Source organism: Carassius auratus, chromosome 31, assembly GCF_003368295.1.
Source record: "Carassius auratus strain Wakin chromosome 31, ASM336829v1, whole genome shotgun sequence".
NCBI lineage: Eukaryota > Metazoa > Chordata > Actinopteri > Cypriniformes > Cyprinidae > Carassius > Carassius auratus.
In genome coordinates this window covers 6,281,833-6,300,728 of record NC_039273.1, presented here as the reverse complement: position 1 = coordinate 6,300,728, position 18,896 = coordinate 6,281,833, and the positions used below count along the sequence as shown (strand labels likewise).

At 34.8% G+C, this 18,896-nt stretch overlaps 1 protein-coding gene across 9 annotated transcripts in view; it reads left to right on the top strand.

Annotated features, from left to right (window-relative positions):
* The window catches only part of LOC113050330 (neural cell adhesion molecule L1-like protein), an 83,664-nt gene that overhangs the window by 22,200 nt on the left and 42,568 nt on the right, over positions 1 to 18,896 (top strand). For 2 of the 9 annotated variants that reach the window (XM_026213191.1, XM_026213192.1), the window contains exon 1: positions 15,199 to 15,459. The exons of 1 other annotated variant lie outside the window; for it this stretch is intronic. The gene's annotated coding sequence lies outside the window, so the exon portion shown is untranslated. Of the gene's footprint in view, positions 1 to 15,194; positions 15,460 to 18,896 lie in introns of those variants that run through there. 6 more of the 9 variants (XM_026213189.1, XM_026213186.1, XM_026213190.1 and 3 more) reach the window with 4 other exon arrangements.

The window sequence follows — 18,896 nt, the reverse complement described above, 5'->3', positions numbered from 1 at the left end:
TAGTGCATTCTACAATAATTTTTAGTATTTTTTCTACTTCAGAATTTCATGTTAAATTCTATGTTTCACTTGCCATTTCTTTGTGGAATTTACTACCATTTGATTTGTTTATGCACCATTTTTTATTATATCATTATATAAAATATAGTATTAAGTTCTTCTCCTTCTTCTTCTTCTTATGTTAGTGTAGAAGTCAATTATATATATATATATATATATATATATATATATATATATATATATATATATATATATATATATATATATATATATATATATATATATATATATATATATATATATATATATATATATATATATATATATATATATATATATAATTTTTTATTCTAAAATATATATTTTATGTAGCAGGTTCTGTCTATTGATTCTTGATCAAGTATGTTAATAGAAAGGTAAAACATTAATAATTCCGTCTAATCTATTCCTAAACATGTCAAAGACAATGTGCTTATATAGGTTTCTAACAAGCCCACTTTAACTACCATTAAAGTAGATTTCAAAATACTGCCACCTTGTGAACCTCAAAGCTATTTCTATGGAGGCCAAGATGAAAAGACCTGACATCTGCATTCATATAAACAGCCAGGAAGTGTTTGTCCTTTTCGCTTGTGATTTTCCCCTTATAATTTTTAGATAAAGCCCCCGTTTCTAGGACACGTCAAGTAAACTGCCAGAGAACGTAATTGACTGATGAACTAATAGGCGGGAAAAGCAGGGGGAAAAAACACAATGCCTGATTTACTGCCTGACTTTAAAAGTGTCACAGAGGCAAACGTGCATCAATTGTCAGACTTATCATCCTCATAATCCTGACTTCTGAATATAAGCGAGAATCTATAAACCATCTTAGACTTCTTAGTCTTTCACTGAGGCGCAGGAAGAACAAATACTTTCATTCAGTGCCTTCCAAAATGCTAATTCCCCTGGCTCTTAACATCTTTTCTTTTTTTTTTTTATTGGGGTTCCCATGTCACAATATGGCCTCAATAGGTCTTGCATGTGGTGCCTCAGTCCTGTGGTAAAGACTGTTGGTTTCCTGGGGTGGTGAGAGGTCTGGTGATATTCTCCATTTGGACAAAGCTGAACTTTAATTCATGCTAGAGCAGATAAAGGTAACTTTTTGTTGTTTTATTAAGTGAGGCATTTATTATTTATTAAATGTAAGATTTAACAAAAAAAATGAAGCATGACCACTGTATTCCGATTTCAAAGAAAGACTCTTATGCACTAGTTCTTTTCAATAAATCAAAAAAAACAAAAAAACAACAACTAATGAATCAGGTTTGAACAGTCTTGAGTTTAAATTGAGGGGAAAAATCGGAGTATTTCTAGCTGCACTTTTTTCTGACTTCTTTATACTTAGTCTAACATAAATTATTGTTGGTTAACATGACAATACTTAGTTTGAGTAATATAGGGGAACACATTTTGAAATAATTAGGCTACAGGGAACTGAAACCAAAATCCTTTATGAAACAGTGAAACAGGTGAAACAGAAACTTCATTGTGGATCTGAACAATACCTGGCGGTTCAGTCACACTCAGGTAGCCTTAGTTCTTGTCTCTGACTTTTGAAAACCTTGTTTGGAGAAGTGCTTTGCACAATTGATAAGAGAACATTCATTTATGAAATAAATAGTTATTATCTTATCTGGGACTCTTTAAATCAAGTCTTCCTTGTCACTGAAAGGAAGATGTGACTTTAGTATCACAGCCTGACTCTGCTCATTTTTGCTGCCCCAGATTCCTTTTGCCCCTTCCAGCTCTTCGTTGAAATAAGCTTAGTAAGTTTCTACATAACTCAATATTATAATTGCTAAATGCAAGTGCAAAATCAAATTTCCTGTATTATAAAAGGTTGGAACCAAAGCTCTCTCTGACTTCAAAGCTCTCAAAAGTCTGACAGTCCTGTGGCCTGTTGCCCTCCAGAAAACATGACTATATTATTTTAATATATGAGTGTGCATTCCCACACTCTAGATCAGGGCTTTCCAAGCTTTTATGTCAGCTGAACTCCTGTGATCTCAATAAATGTACATGAAGTAACCCTGAGACTTTAACTAAATATAATGAATTTTAGCAAACTCTTTGCATGAAACGAAATGACATACTTCTATTTTTAAGTCAGTACAGCTATTTTTATATATATATTAAAATTTTTACACTTTTTACTTATATATATTCTCTATGCCAGGTTCATATTTTGCACAAGAATGTGCATACAGAATACTGTACCAATATATTTTCCCTTGTACCATTTTATCTTTTATCTTTTTCTTTGTGCTATAAGCTTCAATTAAGTGAAATGATTCCCATGAAACAACAACAATGAAAGTCTGACATCATTGGCAAACACTCGTGAGGAATTGTGCTTGTGTGTCATGTGCCTTTCTGTCATATGCAAAAAAAAAAAAAAAAATTATATATATATAATACATTTTGTCAGTTTGTCAGTCAGTTGTGGAATATTAATATCTTAAGCAGGATATTTTCTTTCTTTTTTTTCTCCATTCAAATGTATTTTATTCAATGAACTGGAGTACTCAAAGCTTTCTCTTTCAGCATATATGAATTTTAATGTGTGTCAACAAGGGACCTAACCTATTTTTTTCCCTTTCAATACAACATGTTTTGCTCAAGAGGGCAAACATACATTTGGGGGATAGTTTGCTCTGTTTGATGATGCAGTACTTTTGCAAGTAGCTGGGTGTGTCTAGCCAAGCATTAGACTGTCTGGTGATTTGAAAGAGTCTTACATCAAGCAAACCATACACATTTTTTCTGTTTTCCTCCATAGAAGAAAATGCATATCATGTCTTGTAACATCTGTTCAGTTGCTGTTACTCATATTTATTTTGTGTACGGCTTTCATCTTTGAAGTCTTTGTCGGACACAATGAGCACTTTAGAGAATGCTGGGTAGATGATTGCTCAGCTGTACAGTCCACATAGCTGCCCTTAAAGTCACAGAGAGTTATTTTCAAAGCAATGTGCATCTATCCTTTCATCTCCTGACACATTGTGAAAGCAGGAGGTCTGCATGGAGAAGTCTTCATGACATTGCTAAATACATTTCTGAAAAAAAAAAAAAAAAAAAAGGTGGTTTTAAATTACTGGCTTGGAATATGAGTGAACGTGTATCCGCTGAATGGACAAAAACTGCTTGACCACATGATCTGTCTGGATCTTATCTGAGATATACTGCTTTTATCCATCATTTGAAAATCATTTAAATTATAGCTATCACGATCACCAGAAAAATGTTCAGAAATGTGTCGCTAACAGAAAATTCGGCATACTGCCTGTATTCCACCACCTTAATTCCACAAGCCAAATAGTGCTTAGTTCTGGAAACAATCTATAATGAATCAAATTAGCATAAAAGAGGCGTGTTTTGCACTCAAATGAATGGTACTTGCTTTTGTACAGCTTAGTGGAATTTAAATGCATTTAAAGTGTGGTTAAACTGAATTGTGGGTGGTTCAGTTGTTTTATGCAGAAATACAGCTTACACAAGTGGCACAACTGTTGAATACATTTGCCCCATAATGTTCCCTTAAATTCTTGTGTTTATCCCAATCCCCATAACATACTGTAAAAGATTTTTTTGGGATTGTTTAAACTGACAGAAAATAGTTTTTCACCAAAAACAAAAACAGAACAACAACAACAACCTTGTTTTGAACCCTGGACTTTCTTTTAATATTTATAAGATGATTATCATTTTGTATATCTGCTTTTATTCAAATTGTTATATTTTACAGTTTTATTTCCTGTCATTTGGCACATAATTCATAGGCTGTTTTGACACAGGAAGCCATTCACACAAATGTCAGTTCCGTGTTAATGACATGTAGGCGTAACATCCTATGCTATCATTCATTTCCTAAACAAGTTATGTGAACTATTAAATGGGAGTATATAGTCTTTGGATCAGATTTCAAATCTGATTAACCAACCCTGAGTCTTGTTGACTTATTGCGAAGACAAAATGTCCCTCAAATCAATAACACGAAGCCTCTCGAGAATTCCATTCATTAGCGTCCATTCAGAGCATATGCTAATTGCAGCCAAGATAACCCTTCTTTGCTCTTTAACCTTCTGAGCAGCATTCATGGAATTCATTCAGCACTCCTTAATTCAATCCACACTTTGGTTGAGGATACTGGCGTCATAGTAGAAGGGTAATATATTGAGGCTACACTATCAGTGTTTTAACATCTGCTCTCCAAATGATATTGTACACGAGAGCTGGAGGCCTCATGTTAATGATGAAGAGAGGATATTATGGGATGAACTCAATGTGTTGGCAGCAGTAGCCTTAGGCTGAACGATGACAGAACAATCTGAATGGATGCCAGTTGAAGTGCCCCCAAATTGTTCTCATTTTGGCAGGTAATATCCATTTATTATACAATGGGTGTTGCCACATTGAGACAGGTTTAATCTTGTGCTTTGAAGGTTTAGAAAATAATTCATTGTGAGACAGGTATTGATGAATCAAATGGCATATAATTTCAATATTAATAACTGCATGCATATAATAACATCAAGAGTCTAATGAATAAAATGCATGTAACGTGAATAAAAGATCAGCCTGAGGTCTACCCCCCCCCCCATTCTTAATTCTTTCTATTTAAAAGAATTAAATAAATAAATAAATAAAGCCCATAAGAACAGGAACAGTCAACTGTCTTCCCTAAAGACGTTGCACTTTAATCCTGAATTGCAATCCTGTAATCTGTTTTTAACTATGCTTTCTGTAAAAAAAATTTATATAGATTTTATCTTTCATTATTATTTAATATTTCATAAATTCATAAATTCATTATATATATATATATATATATATATATATATATATATATATATATATATATATATATATATATATATATATATATATATGCATGATACCCTAAATATTATTACAAATAATTATATGTAGATAATATACAACCCCAATTCCAGAAAATTTGGGATGTTTTATGAAATGCCATAAAATCGATAATGCTATTTTTTTTTTATTCTCTTTAACCTTTAACCTAAAATGTGTTCACTTATTTTTATTTTGTAAATATAAACAAATATTGTTTTGATGGCTGTATTGACCTGGCATTGACTTGATCCAATAACCAAGGACTTCCCATTCAAGATGTCCTCTTTATGGCAGTATATGTCTCTGTACAAATCCAATATATGCCTCCATGTCTCTGTCGCTGATGAAAGTCTGGATGGTCCTTTTGGTCTTTGAGACTGAGAACTCAATATAACATTGTTATATAAATAATATATAAAATTATATGTATCTCATTGTTAATAATTTCTAATTCAAGCAAGCATCCATTAGAAAATATTTATATACATTATTATATATACAATTCTGAGACATCTTATATGTCCTATGTTAACAATTGTAGTTGAGAAAAACGAATCCTCTCCAAATAGTGCTTTAGACATCCATTCAAGGTTCTTTATAGATGTCAAACCATGATATCATGCAGCGAGGAACACTCTTGGTTAAAGAGCCGTTAAATGTTGGAGATTTCCCAGTAGCTCTTTCAATAGGGTTAGCTCTGCGTGTACACTGGGATATCTCAACACCACAACAACCTCCCACCCATGCACTGTGAAACACAAAGCTAAACTATTCACTTTACAGACGCAGCCTTTGATATGAGTTTGACAAAGACGCCTCTGTAAAAGCTCTCTTTTCACTGGGCTCTTTAATGCTGTGGCTCTCCTTTCAAGCATCCTAAAGATAACTTTCAGTATTCTTGAGTGAAACAGGCACATGTGTCATCTGTGAGCCGCCCCGCAGGCCGCCAATGAGAAACTCTAAAGCCTCTTACATATGTTGAGCTTAGAGATTACTTCACATTATTTGAAATCATCAGGGTGGAGGATACAGTTGAGATCTGCGGAATAAGCTGCATAAAAATTCAATCTTTTTTTTTATCATACAGTGTGGAGAAGATAAAGTGTTGAATTTCACACTTGGGCTGTTTTAGGGTCATATCATAAACCAAGTTTTTTTTTTTTTTTTTTTTTTGAGTAGGACAAATCCAGCATGTGGACCGTAAAACTGCATGATACCTTACCCTCTGAAATGGCTTAAGTGGACAATTACAAAGTTATATGTCCATGTCCCAGAGTGCTTGTAAGGAAACCTGCACTTTTAGCCCATGGGGTTCACAAATACCAGATGTGCACTGCAGGTGCTGCTATATTTTCAATCATGACTTCTCAAATGTATCTGCAGTATATAACATAGATGGCTCGGTTACCAAAATCATATGAAGATGTCTAAAATTTGTACAATTCTATAAAATATAGATTGTTATGACTCTTCTAATGTATATATGGATATTGGGTGAATCTCGAGGGGAGCAGTGCTACAAATGGGGGAGATTGCATTACAGACCTTAAAGCATTATGGAATTTATTTTGTACCATGGTACTTTTTTTTGCTGAATTATGTTCAATTTTATGTAAACAAACATGAGGCAGTGTTTGTTTAAAATGCTAAGAACATTCTCTTAGATTCCAGTCACATATACAGTGATCTGCAGTGACCAGAAGCCATCTTTAGTTCATTTCAGTTGCAGTGCTGAGTGACAGAGACAGTTAGCAGTGCAGTGCACAATCACTGTAGGCCTATATGTAAACATGACATAAGGAAGCGCTTAAATTTACCACAAATTCTTGTTGTTGACTTGTACATCACTTTGTGGTTCTCACTTTTCAAGTTTCCACTAAAAATTTGCATTAGATTCTGTTGCTTGCAGATTAATTGATCGATTTAATGAATCTTGGGATGTCAGGTACATTTGCATAATAATGCAGTTTTCTAATACATCTTACAAACTTTTGCCTGTGGCTTCTTTCAATTCTGTATTTATTAATTGGTTTTGGGGAAAAAAAATGACACCTTGCTGAGAAAGACGAGACTGTATCTTTCCCGGCACCTGAGGCTAAGAACTACTTGGAGTTTTATTTTATTGTTGCTCCCGGCAATTTCAGAGGATTTCTAATTATAATTTTATAAATTAATTAGCCGTTTCCTTTATCTTGTTCATTACCCACACTATGTATCCTACCATTTCATTTTCATATACAGTATATATGCAAATTATTATGTTTACTATAATTGCAGTATATTAATATGTTTTGCATGATTATACTGGAGTTTCAGTCATTTGTTTACAAAAAAATAAAAAATAATAATAACATTATTTCATATGTCAAGCTTTACAGGGTTACCAAGATTCCCACACAAAGAGTGGGTTTATATAATATTTCAGCTGCATTTTCAAAATCTTGAATCTTCTCAAGCGTTCTCTCTATAGACGGAAAGAGCAAAATGCTCTAAGGGAGTTTTTTTTTTTTTATCTCTTCCATACTTTTCCTCCGTAGTCTGACTGAAGAACACTTGTGCATTCCAGAGGCATACACGACTGTGACTCGCATGTCAATGCAACACCTTGCTTTCCTTCTGAGTGTGGAGACCTCCACCTCATCAGGAGAAACTTGCTCATGCGAAGCTGATCCTTGATACATTATCCACCGCAGGATTAGAGGAGTATTACAACATGCCCTTCCATTCCCCTACCGTAACCCCCAAGCCTCCCAAGACAGACCGCTGCTTTCCCTCTCCTTAAAAGGCATTAGCTAGATGCTTTGCCTTATCATGGGCTTACTAACCGCTGTGTTTTATCTCATTAAGGGAAGAAGACGAGAAGGATGGATAAAGAGGCCTTCCAGAAACATGCATCTCACTTGTGAATCTGATTTAACAGGAACTGTGGTGTCTGTAGGAGTGGTATGGATTCCACCTGGAGTGCTTTATGATACAATTTTTATGTGATGATAGTCAGTGAAGCACTTTGGTTGCAGAACCATGCCATTACATTACTATCAACCTTTTTTTTCTTCTTCTTGTAGGAAACTTGAAAACGAGCCCTTGAAGGCTTTTGTACATGCACAGGCAGTTTAAACGGGGATAGGTTGCTATGTACACCCATTTCTTTGGAAGAGACATGGTGGTTGTTTTAATGAATTTGTCTTCGCAGCTTTGTGTTTGTATTGCACTCAGACGGCTTGTGTACACATTTAGAGTACTTCAGGAAGGCAGACCCTCATCATTGTTGAGGCTGACCCAGGGGGAAATAGTTTATTGATTTCTGGGGTAACATGATTAAAATGGGTTTCAGGAAGACCCCGACTTGTCAACTAGATGAGAGACTTGGGGCAATAAAGAAAGCCACAGAGGAACCGGCTATCAGATAGGACACCGCTGACCATTTATTTTCATTTGGCTTTAAAGGTGCATTGTAAGAAAGTGTAAAATATATATTAATTTCAGGCTTATAACATTAAGCCAATATTTATTCAGATTCTATGGCCAACTACCAATAAATGGCTGATGTTACCAATAAGGTAACACTTTATAATAACTGCATGCTATTAATCATTAGTTAAGAATTAGGAAACAGTTAATTCATCATTTATAAAACATTAATAGACATTTATAAGCAGTTTATAAATACAGATATAAATGCTTTATACCTGATTTAAAAGCATATCTATAATGTATTTAATCTTTTTTTTTTCATACTTTATTAATGATCAATTTATCATTTCTAAATTAAGTATAGCATTATTTACACACCAGTTATTAAGGAGTTGTCAGTGGTTCATAAGATCACTTAGAAATTGTAAGTAAATGATTAATAAACTATTTAAATGTGCATTCATACATCTTTTTATTCAGACATATAGTAATAGTTACTTATAGTGTTAATAAATGGTTTATTAACATGCATTTCTACTGTAATTCAGGGTTAATTCAGGTAGTTATAAAACATATGTAGTTGTTAGTTAACTATTTTTTGTGAGCTCATCTAAAGTGAGGACTATTTATGCCTTGTAAAGCTTTTACAAATTAGATTTAAAGGCTGTTAATATTTCTATGTTCTGTATCACTGTGTTGTGATTGTTTCCGTTTTTTTGTTTAGAAGATAACTGAGCCTTTAAATATCCTTTATAAATGCTTTACAAGGCATAACTAGTCCTCACTTTAGATGAGTTCACATAAATAGTTAACTGACCACTACTAAATGCTTTATAACTACCTGAATTTACTACATTTCTTGTGATCTTATGAATCACTGGCATCTCCTAAATAACTGGTTTGTAAATAATGATATACTTCATTGAGAAATGATAAATTGATCATGAATAAAGTATGAAAATACAATTATTAAACACATTATAGATATGCTTTTAAATAATAAAGAATTTATAAAGAATAAAGCATTTATATCTGTATTTATAAACTGCTTATTACTGTCTATTAATGCTTCATAAATTATGAATTATCTGTTTACTAATGCTTAATTAATGATTAATAGTGTGCATTTATTATAAAGTGTTACCAATGTGGGTAATTAAATCATTAAATTATTACGATTACGTTATGACTAAGTTGTCTGTGTTTCATTTTTCCAGTTAATTACAAAGAAACAGCAGGTAACGCACTGAATTAAATGTAAATGTTTACCCCAATAATCTGTTTTATTTACAGTTTTGAAGAATAATTAAAAAAAAATGTAGATGACAACAATGGCTATCTATTGGTAATAAGTTATATTTCCAATAGCAACCGACATATAAAAAGTACTGAACTAAAATTATTAAATACTAATATTGGTTGATGTAGTACCAACATATTGTTCATCCCTACACCGAACAAAAAATTGGTGTGGTATTACCTTTGAAAAACTGTTCACTCGGAAATTACTAGTAAATTTCAAACCAAGTGTAAATAAAGATTATTACTGGAGTATGTTTTACAAGAAAATACTATTTGAGTCTTTCTTTACTTCAAAATTTCATGTTTAATTCAATGTGGCACTTTGATAATTATTTATAATAATTTCTGAGTTAAAATAGTTTGTGATTTTTATTTTTTTTATTATTTATCAGTGTTCAGTGTGGTTTATATATCAGCTGAAATTGGGAATTTAACTTATTACCATTATATTACCATTGTTGTCATCTACAATGTGAAAAAATATTTTTGCTGTGTCCCATACTTTTAATTTGTGCTCTGCATTTAACCCATTCAAGCACACAAACAGCAGTGAGTAATGAAAACACACACACACAGTGACAACACACACACACATCTGGAGCTGTGGGCAGACATTTTTTCTGGTCATTCACTCCCCTCACCTACAATCCCTGCCAGTACCGAAACTTGAACCTGTGACCTTTGGGTTACAAATCTGTCCCTCTAACCATTAGGCGCAATATACATACATACATACATACATACATACATACATACATACATACATACACAGTATATAGATAAAGTGTGTAATATGTTTTTTTTTTTCTTTATTTTTGGAGCCACTATGCAGAATAAACTTTGCAAAACATAATACTTTAAATCTAAATTCAAGACAATTTGACAATTTAACTTGCCTGTTTTGACACCCCAACCAGGATATCTCAGCAAAAGACGTTTGTTCAATTGATATATGTTTGCACAAGATATTTGGTGGGGGGCTAATCAGGAAGAATGATCACATGCTCACTGATGCCAGTGATTGCAGAGAGTACCATCTGTGAATAGGACAGCCAGAAAGAGTGTGAGCTCTCTCGACCTCTCTCTCCCTCTCAGGTTGAGTTATGTTAACCATATGGCACACTAAGCTTCACCCAAACCCCACCGAGCACTTTAACACACTTAGCTTTGTTAATTCCATTTTGAAGATGAACATGGCTTTGAGTGGATGGCTTTCTCAACAGCTATGTTAAACATGATATATTTTCGTCTCCGCACACTTGTAGATTGTATAATGAATGCCTACAGTAAATTGTATCCTGTATGTTGCTGCTTCTATAATCTTGCGTCTGGAAACAATTTAAATGCTATTAAAGTGTCAAGGGTAATGGGGAATTGCATATAAACAGGCAATCAGGACAATGGGTATTTTATTAGAATGACATATGGTGTTAGAGTTCATGGAGCATTGCACATCAGATAAACGATAATTATGACATGTTTGTAAAAGTACTTGGCAATAAACCAAATGAACTTTGGGGCTATAGAACAAATCAACCTGATAAATTATTAAAATTGACCTTACTTAAAATTAGGAAGTTGACTTTACTTAAAATTAATACATTTTCTAGAGCATTTTCTACCACTCCACAGGACACCATTAATCAGTGCTGTTTGATTTCAGTGACACGATCAGTGGCAACTAGAGCATGTCAAACAAGCAAATTCATGCTAACTTCTTCTTTTTTTCTTTTCTTTTTTTTTTTTTTTTTTTTGCATCAGCAGCTGTTTTACTCTTGAGAGTGGATTTTAAATAGATCAGGGAAGCATTGGCATTGAAAAGTTATAAAGTAAAGAAATGCATGAAAATGTGTAAAATTGTAAGGGCTGTCAAACAATTCAAAATATTTAAAGTAGATGATTTTCCTAATAATTGTTGCATTACATTTCTGTGGTGAGTAAATTCTATGAAAAAGTGGCTTTAAAGGTCATATTGTTTGCTGTTATCTAAAATTATTAACTACATTATTACATTACACAAATTAGTTATTTTAATTTAACAATAAAATTTATAATAATATTTAATAATATTTTCTAAAAACTCGTGCATACATGCTGCTTACATTGCAGCACTGTTTGTAGTGAATACAGTGTAATCAGACTTTTAAGCTGTTAATAGTTTTATAAGAAAAAAAAAAAAAAAGAAAAAAAAAAAAAAAACACAAATGTTGGGGCATGTCAAAACTTTTCCAGGACCCACAACCCCTGTCGGCGAGGGTTAAAATGCATCTGTTGCACAACATGTCATGAAATAGATGCAAAAAGCATTTCAAATGTAGTGAAAATTTCTAATTACTGTTTGTTTAGATTATAAAAGTAGCATAATTTGGTGGCTCTGTAGGTCTGGAAAGAGTTCAGTTCAGTAATCATTGCACGCTGGATTAGCGTGCAGTCAGCAGGAGAACATCTTTATTCGGTCTGGTGAATTGGGCTCGTCCTGCCCCTGACCTACATGCTGTACAGCGGTCTTTATGCCTCAGCCTATATCACCAGCTCTGAGACTCACTCTCAATGCTGGTGCATATATCATCTTGACATGGTGGAGGGCATTGATCAAGGCCCAGGTGAGCTCATTATGTAGGCTGTCAGCATTGCCTGAAGGTTAGAGGGGGGTTATTTCCCATAGAGAAATGCACCTGTTCTTCACTCTTCTGTGCCCTTAACTGTTTTGTGGTTTTTGCAGTTTGGGCATTTTCCACTGTGTAGCTGTATAGTTATGATTATGGAGAAATGTTAAATTGACTATCCTTAGACAAGGTTTGGGCATATTTTTGGACATATTACTATAGAGAGAGTAAAAATCAAGAATGTTTTCTACACCAATAGATGACAAAAGCCACCTCCTTTAACATTTGTTGTTGTGAGTGCCTAAGTATGTCAGTGTGCACAAACTGTATTGTAAGAGCATTATGCTTTATGTGTATATGTTTGCTTTTCACTGGTCTTGTATCAAGTAAAAGCATTTTTAAATAATTAGTGTTACTCCTAGTACAGACATGCCGCAGCACAAAATATTGTTTTGTTTCACTCCTTTTCATAAGTGAGTTTATTCAGTCATATATAGTTTATTCAATTACCGAGCAACCGAGCAACAAAACAAACAACATACTGTAAGTGGGTGTAGAACATGATTATGACAGATCAAACAACCTCAACTGATTCCTCCATAGTGGAAAAGCGAGAGAGCAGTTTCTGACTGTGAACAGTGAATGAAATCGAGGAGCTGAGGAAAAGAAAAAGAAAGAATGGATGTGATCCCCTAGGCAGTGCCCAAAACAATGTCAGGTTTGTTCGTCCTGGTTGCATGAAGACTAATCTTGGTGGAACTGGCAGCTTGCCCTCCAGTTCGCTGTCTATACTCCCGCCCGTCACTCTATTCTAACCCTGTTGCTTTCAGGAAAGAAGCATTCCTATGAAGTTCATCAGCCGTCTTTCTGTTTGTGCGGCCATAATGGCAGCTTCATCCTTCGAGCACTTAAAAAGGACACATTGGGGACTGGAAGGGCCCCGTCAGTTCAGCACCGGCACAGTGGCGCTTTGAGTGTTCTCTCTGTCTGGCAATCTGCTCACGCTATCAAACAACCCTCTCTTCCTGCCAAAACCTGTCTCTGTCCCTCCTTCAACCATTATAGGGGAGCATTAAAAGGGTCTTGTTCACATTACCGCCCAAGTTCAGATGAATAGGTTCTTTGCAGAACAGCTTAGCATCGATAATACATATAGATGTTATATTTGTTCGCTGTGCCTATAAAGACAAACATTAATGTTATTGCGCCTACTTAGTAGTTAACTCATTTAACTCAATACTTAGTAATCAACCGACTATGAGGTGAATCAAAATATTACAAATTTGATTTGAAGCAAAAAAAAAAAAAAAAAATTGAAAAATAGACTAACTAGACTAACTGTTCCTTAAAATACTTAAAATAATGCAAACATAGGGCTTCAACAAAAACCTATAATAAAAACACTGCTGCAGATCTGTCATTAATGTTTTAAGGTATGTTATGGTCAAATGTATTTCCCTATGGAGAAAAGGAACCCGACTATTGAAATCTCGGAAATTATCATGGGTAATGTAGTTTTTCACCATGACATTTCACAATTAAACATGTTAAATATGACAGGGGAAATGGATTTGGCTTAACGAAAACACACTTACTGTAAGTGATTAATTATCCTGTCTGAAAGCAGATAAAAAATAACTGTCAGACACTGAGCAAGGATTTTACATGGAAAAATATTTGGAAGTCCTTCATGCATTTCAGACGATCTCGTGGCTTGTAATGGGTAAGAGTCACAGATAATGAAATTAATTGTACATGTCAATGGCAAGCAAATGAAAGAATCCATTTTAATTGAATTTTAATTAGCAGTGTTTATGGCGCCTGTACGTTTAATGATGTTTCCTGGAATTGATGGCACATTGTATGATCGCACCTCACACGGAGAGCACCTGACACACAGAGAGCATCATTTCCTGGAGACCTGAAAGAATAATTATACCTTTACCTATATGGGCACTCTTCCATTTTACAGACATGTCAGGTTCACCTACATCAGCATAATTCAAGCAAACATGTCAAGCCTTTCTGATTTCATGCTCTCCCCACACCCATTCACCCATTTCCACATCATGCATCACTGTGAGCCAGTTTCACCTCAGCATTGCAGGATGGGGTGGGGCTTTTTTGTTTAGATTGTGTGACCATGTCCTGCCCTGTGCTGTTTGCTCTGTTGGCAAATCACATGATCCCCAGAGATCTAATCCTATTTGTGAGGTAGAAATGAACTGTTGCTGTCCAGTGACAGATGTCAATCAAGTGGATGAGATGGAGGTTTATCATCATATTTTGGTTCATGGTGATCTTGCATTCCGCAATGTTACAGAATTAAGCAATGTGATTTATGACAGTGTTCCTCAAATCTTGCCCTGGACAGCCAATGCACTGCAGAGTTTAGCTCCAACCCTGATCAAACTCGCCTACCTTTTCTCAGATTTGATCATGCATAGTTTTCTGATAGTATTGTGTATGGTAGTGTTTGGCAAGGAAACCATCACTTTTGCTGTTGTTCATGCTTAGGATTTGGGATTTAGGGGAATTTAGGGTTCAAATTTGAAGAGATTTTCTTTTCTACTTACCCTGACCAATGAGAAAATGAGCGAAACCCATATCTGTAGACCAGTATTTCATAGACTCTAGGGTGGGTTCATTTGATCACCCAATGCTACCTACAGTTGCAGCACGCTAGCAAATGCATAGCAATTGTATCGCAATTTTTTCCTGTTTAATATAAAATGATACTGAAACTCCAAATTAACCCCATTTAGGCGTAGTGACAGTGCTACAAAAGGAAAAACACGGATCTTGACATCCATGGCACAAAACGTAGAAAAGTCTCCCCATGCATGAGTGCTTTAAATGCAACTTCTTCAATCCAGAATTCCACTCTCTTTCATTCTCTCTCACTCATTCATTCTCTCTCTCTCTCTCTGTGTCTCTCTTACTTTGTATAGTCCATGTGAAAAGCACTCAGATCTGGCTTTGTGGGAGTGATTGTCACTCGTTTAATGAGCTTCTTTGCCAGGCGAGAGGCTTTGGCAACATATGTCTCCCCAGTGTCTCTCTCGCTCCGCACCATTCTGCGCGCTAGTGGCGGGGCTTCTCTCCTGCGTTTACTGTGGTAGACGTTTCTTTGGATTTCCTCAGCACTCTCTGTTTTTCACGCCTGTGGGATTAGACTGAGCAGCAGAAGAAGGTCTTTTTTGAGGACGAGAGGACAAGAATGCAGCAGATTCCTGTGAGTATTTAGGCTTCTGTTTAATGAGTTTGTATGAGCTTGAAATAAAAGCAAGCCAGTAGAGGGAATTACTACTGTAGTATTATGTGCAGTGACCCCCAAACGTGTGTTACAGAGAGCCTTTGTAGGGACAGTGAAACAGTATGTGTGATCTGCAAAATGATTTTCTTTTTATTCAGTGCTTAAATATGATTTAATATGAATTGCTATCTTATTTTTTCTTTTTTTGAACTTTCAATTTTTTTTTTCTTCCATGTTTCTTGTGACTTTTAATTTTTTTTGACGCTCATATTAATGTTTTGGCTCATTAGTTCTTATGTTCTGTTCTGTTGTCATTTTTATCGGGGGAAAAACATCTGATTTTGACCCCCAGATTTTTTCTCAAAAAGAATTTGAAAAATGCATGTCGACTTCAGTAACATCTGCATTCTGGATGTTGATTTGGTCCAAAAAAAACCATTGTTTTTTAATTATTTAAATTATTATTTTGAGGAAAAACAATTGTTTAATTACAAATTAATATTTTAATACATTTTTATAAATAATCTTAACAGAACATGATGGTTCAACCTTTTTTTTCTTGATTATTTTTATGCATTTTTCTTTTTTTATTATTATTATTATTATTATTATTATTATTATTATTATTATTATTATTATTATTATTATTATTATTATTATGTTGGTTATTTAGTATGAGAGAGCATGTGGCAATGGTTAACTTGCTCTGTAACTTGATTCTTTAATCTTGGTGATTTTCTGTATGGATCTTAATAAGCACCTCCATGAGGTCAGAAACCAATAAGCACATTTTTTTTTTATTCATTCTAAATTGAAATATTTCTTAATGGTTTAAACTGCTCTAGAAATATCCCTTTACAACTTTTTGTCGTGTTCTGTTTCGTAACACATTAATAAAAAGGCCAGTGGTTTATCTTAGCATTGAAATGGTAAAGCAATCCAGATTGTTTTAGTGCTTCCGACGGAACTGTCAAATAGCTTATTTAAAACAAGATTATCCAGATGTTACGGAACAAGTTATAACATGTTCTACATTAATAGCTCGTATGAATCACCTTCTACACACCACAAAAGTCAATAGACACAGGTGTGCCATTGTTTGGAAAATATACAGAGGGGAATTAGTGGTATTTACTCTATGACAAACACTAGTTTTTTTGTTGCCTTAGGAATAAAAAATTCTGCCTACAAGACGAAAAAGTAAATTAGCTTTAGATTTGTCAGGGGAAGGATATAATCTTGGGCACAAGTTCCATTTATCTTGTCTGGCTACAAACAAGTTTTAGCCTGGGAGACTGCCAACATCCGTCAGATCTGAATGAATGTAGCCAGGGCTCTTGCTGTGTCAGTTCCCACAAAATAACACTCCTGCCCCCCTGGTGTGCCTGTTTCAGGCCACTCAACATGAATAGCAGCCTAATATGATCACTGTCCAGGGCACATAGACTTCCACTCATCTCAAAGACTTCAAAGGAAGAAGGTAATGGAAAAATCTATATATTATAAAAGCTGAAACACTCAAGGGAATTTCTCACTCTCACTCACTCCTTCTCACATGTACTTGAAACGGCACAAATAAGGACATGTTTACGCTCTTTCTATCTCTCTCTATCCTTCCCCTCCTCCCTACTTGACAGCACATCTGTGATTGCTGAGCATTTGAACAATCTCTTTGACCTTTCTTTCTTTCTCGCTCTCAATTTTGGCTCTTTAAACAGCTGAAATTGTGAAATATTGACCAGCAGTGCAAGACGTAATTTAGGGTATTTGAACAGTACTGAGAATAATGCATTTCTCATTACCACTTGTGTTCACTGAAAATGCCTTTCGCGAGCAACAGTGTTTGTTTCTTTTTCAAGTCAAGTCAATTCAGCTTTATTTATATAGCACTTTTAACAATAAAGATTGTGACAACGCAACTGAACAGCATTAAATATGAAAATAGTGTGTCAATAATGCAAAAAAGGCAGGTCATCATTGAATTCACCGATGTCCTCATCCAGCTCAGTTCAGTATCTGTGCAATCAAGTCGATGAAATCACTGGAAATTACAGTAAGTGTCCCAGAGGCGACAGCGGCAAAGAACCAGATCTCCATCGGTGACAGAATGGAGAAAAAACCTTGGGAGAAACCAGGCTTAGTTGGGTGCCAGTTCTACTCTGGCCAGACGAAACCAGCAGTTTTTCATTTGTTTTGCAGCAGACAGAAGCGAGTGCCAATCTGTATGTGTTTTGGGTTGGTAGTAAAACCAAAGATGTAAGAACATGAAGAAAAAAACAGTGAAGCTTGTACTTTCTCCTGAGTCATTATATATTCAGAGCTGTAAACAGTTGGCAGTTGGACTTGAGTTGATGATGTAAATGTATCATAATTTGGATACAACAGAGACTTGTGAAGGCAGAAGGAGGGAATCTGATCCAGGAGAGTAGTTCTGAGGACTTTGATTCATCTAAGTGACTCAAGAATCTGTTTAAAAAAAAAAAACACTGAAACTGTTAATTAATTTTAAAATTAAAAAGTGAATCATTGTGCCTTGTGAGTCTTTTAGGTATTATTAGTGATGTCAATACATCATTTACTCAACTGAAAAAGTTTACTTGCATACCTACTTGATCTTGAACGAACAACATGCCCTACAGATCCTTTGTTCAGTTTGTTCCAACAAGGTTTATTCTCATTCAGTCTCATTCAGTGACTCTCTGAGTCATGTTTAGTGAAGGGCTGTGTTCGTTTTATTGTTCCGACCAATGAAATGATCCTCCATAACCCAGATTTCACTCACTTTATAGTCTTTAAACGCAGGAAAGCAATCACGTTTCAAAGTATCAGTGTACATTCATTTGTTCACTTGTTTAAAAGATTTGTTCAAAAACATGGATTTGTTCAGATTCAGTAGACCATCAGCTTATTAGAAATTGTTAATAGAACAGATACATATTATTTAGACCAATCATTTTTAAAAAGCATACATGAAAAATGTAAACAATTTGGACTATAAATCTATAACATCTGTCCTTTGGTTACTCACCACATGTGTATTTTTGTCCTGACATGAACATTTATGAGAGGTAGTGAGACCATTTCCACTAGGGAACCAACTCCATTCAATCAAGAAAAACATGTAACAGGTTGATGATCAGGAACTGCTCTTGGTTTGATGGCACTTTTAAAATAAATTGCACTGTTGACCAGGGACACGTTAATCTCTGTCAAAGCACTTCACAGGGGTCACAAGGTCATCCGCCATTTCTCCATTGGGTACTTAAGGCTAGGAGCTATTTTCATTGATTATAGTTCTCTCACTCTTACTTTCGTTTCACTCTTCTTCCTCTCTCGACGCTTCATAATCCATCTGTACGTCTCAGTCAGTACACCTGCTTGTCATTCTACGTTATACTCATCCATTCTCCCACTCC